Source organism: Columba livia, chromosome 2 (genome assembly GCF_036013475.1).
Source record: "Columba livia isolate bColLiv1 breed racing homer chromosome 2, bColLiv1.pat.W.v2, whole genome shotgun sequence".
Lineage (NCBI taxonomy): Eukaryota > Metazoa > Chordata > Aves > Columbiformes > Columbidae > Columba > Columba livia.
This window is the reverse complement of record NC_088603.1, coordinates 25,573,138-25,576,629: the sequence shown is the minus strand read 5'-3', so window position 1 is coordinate 25,576,629 and position 3,492 is coordinate 25,573,138.

Below are 3,492 nucleotides of genomic sequence, written 5' to 3'. Positions count from 1 at the left end.
CATTGTTTTCTAGTTTTTATATTTGCAAGTGTTTGTCTCAACACCCTGGGTATTCCAGAAGATCAACAAACATACACACGACCAGACACAGAAACGTAAGCACATGCACACCCTTTCAAGCACCTTACAATATACCTTTAGTTTTACCAAAATCTAACCTCTTTTGTCCTAATTTCTCATCCCTAAACTACTTTATTGCTTCCCTTGGATGAACTCCATTTTAATAAAAAAAAGAAAATTTGAGGAATCGCTTTTTCTTTCAAAGGCATAAGATTGTTGCAATTGCTCTGAATGCTATATAGTTCAGCAGTAGTTTTTCTTCACTGAAATCTTCTTCATTTTGTTTTAGGCAAATTGTGATTTAATTCAGCCATAATGTCTGTCAGTCATTCATGAAATGGCGTATTTTCCTCAAATGTTACTTGATCCCACTGTTGCACTAATGTGCACGGTACCTGTGTGTTCCTAAAGATTCTGCTGCTTTCACCTTCCAAGAAGCTGAGCACACTTTGTTGATTGACTGGTTTTTCTTAATTGGCGATAAATATGTCCAGTAACATTTCTGGGTACATAGAAATGGTAAAAGTGCGTGTCTTGAGTCAAACACAATATGACACATCAGACTCTAAAAACAGATGCATATTTTCTGTCTTCACTCCTAATTGACTAAAAAATTCTCATCAAAACAACTCAAATAAAGCTTAAGCTTATTGTAAAGATCATTAAGTGCTCTTTAGAACAGGATACCCGTAGTTTTTACTGACAAGATCTCCAATGAGCCACCAGACATAGGAATCTAAAAATTGTAAGCTTGAGCATCCGAACAGATTGCAGCTTCTGGATGAAAGCTCTAGACAGGCATGACTGCAAAGCCAACCAGACCCCAAAGCCACAAAGGATTTTGTAACTTAGAACTAAAACTTTGTGCTGCCTCTAGAAATTATAAGGAACTATGAAAATCCTTTACAAAACATAGTTGCAGATGTGATGCAGCATTCAGTGAAAACAGCAGCTACCCTTACATTATGTGACATTCCGAGTTAGTCTTTAAGCACATTATGAGATTATGAGCAGCAGTCCAGTCAGGGACAGACACAAAATCAACTGCAATGAGGCTCGTGGCTGAGCAGAACACTCTGCGTCAGAAATAATACCCATATTAGCCATAGCTAATGCGTTGTGAAAAAGGGAAAAAATCAGGAAAATATTGAACAGATTAAATAAGAGCTACCATACAGATCTGGATACTGTCTGGTGTTTTACCTCTGACAGTGCTCGGGGCAAGATACCGCAGAAGAACATCTAACAGTCTGAAAACAATTATAGAACAAATTCTTCATATGAGAATTTTCTTCCTAGTTCTTATCTGTGAGAAGGTGACTTACACTCTGCATGAAGTTCATAAAACCCAATTATGGAAGAGAAAATTATATTTAAAAAGAAATAAATCCATTAAGCAGAATACAAAGGGCCTTGGAGAATAAGCACAAATGTCACTCTTCTCATTATTCACATAAATGTTCTCATCCTCTTCACCTCAAAATTATCTAATGACACTAGATGTCACATGCTTATTATCACCATAGAAACAAATACTAATTTTAAAATATTTAAATGCATTGTCTTTGTCTATCATGTGCCTGCCATTTACTGCTACAAGGAAGGCAAGGTTTACAGTGTTCATATTGTTCCTCATTTTACACCCATCAGTTGTGTTGCTTTTTTTCCCCCCATCAATAAATGAGGTCATCTTTGAGTCTCCTGTCACACAGAAGTCCTTTCTCTAAGTATTTTCATCCATTTTTAGACATCTGATTTAGCTGGCTGAATTTTCTGGCTGGACTCCCAAGCCTCATTCACAGCCAGGGAAGAAAAGCTAATGGAGGTTTAACTAAAACCTTGGGGGTGCCCAGTGCAGGACTCCCCGCTCCCACTGCCTGCACAGGGACGGAGGGACCCTGGGACCCCGCAGCCCCAGCTTCTTGCAGCATCATGTCTCTGCATTTCCAGGCACCAGACGCCAGCTCAAAGCCGCAGAGCGCAAAGCGCTGGGTGAATCAACTCTCTTGGTTCCAATGTGGTCAAAACATTCTGAATTCTGCCCCGGCAGACTCGACACAGCTTAGGTATTGTCTACACTGCTGCAGCTGAGCTGAAGCCCATGGAGACCTGCAGTGCTACCGCCACGTAAGCGTAAGGACAGACAGACTGCCATGCTCCCGTACGCCAAGGGCCGCAGCCCAAATCTGAAAATGTGTCCAGGAGGAGGAGACCACCATGCTTTACAAAAGGGGTATCATAATGCAATCAGTAATACTCCTAATCTTATTTTTATCTATTTTAATGCAGTTTGTTTCTTCTGTCTTCAATGTACTTCTCCAGCATCACCAGCAGCTCAGAGACAGCTTCAGCCTGATGTGTTTCCAAAGTAGCCATCCTTGGATTAGAACACACCAACTATTTTCTGAGGAACTAGTTATACCTTTCCTTAAGCACTAGCTTGCAATTTTCAAGAGTGAATTTTATTTTCAATTAAGCAAATTTTACTTTCAGTTGTGGTGTGGTCATCTTGGTTTTCTTCTAGTTCCTCACAGCCTGCTTTCAGCTTCACTAAATAGCTTGGTATAACAAATTCCCACGGACTCACCAATTTTTTCCAGCTATTGCTAAACATGATGAACGGGGCAATGCTATTTCAGAAACAAAAATCACTTGTGCTTTGTGTGATTAAAGTATTAATATGTAACTATTCTTCTCCATGTATACAAAGATAAAAACTGATGTGGAGTAATTTTTAACAGAAGTATTTTAAGAAAAGGAAGGCTGAAATCACGAGTTTGTTGATCCTGATAACTCACAGGCTTCTTTTAGCATTTGCATTAGCCAAACCCAATATTAACCTGGTCAATATCACAGTGTTCCTTATTTTGCAGTGCAGATAGCTAGCTAGCGAGTGACAAATAAAAACCTTTTTTTTTTTTTTCCAAATAGAACCCCATTTCACTGAGTCCTATGCCAGGGTAGGCTGCTATTTCCCTTAGTCTCTGTACCTGCTGAAGGAAAAAAGGAAGCACCGCAGTTCCACCCGCAACTGCCCACCAGACAGATCAGGAGGACAACACCCTCATTATGAATGATATCTGTCCGCTCCTGGGATGCCTGTTCCAAACGCCCCAGGATTCAACTGCACCTTTACTTTCTATTTCTCCGCTCAGAACCACGCTCCGCTCCCCCGCTCCCCTCACGCAGGCCGGCCCAGAGTCACCGTCCCGCTGCCGCCGACGGGAACCTGCGCGCCGCGCCCGGCTCCCCGCCGCTGCCCCTGCCCCAACCGACGCCCTGCATTACAGCTGCCCGGCTGCCATCATCCTGCCCCTCCTTCCTCTGCCGACCGCTCCGTCCCCGGCGCTTCCGAGCGGGGCCGGGCAGCGGGGCCGGGCAGCGGAGCTGAGGCGGGGCGGGGCGGGGCGGGACGGGGCGGAGCTGCGGCGG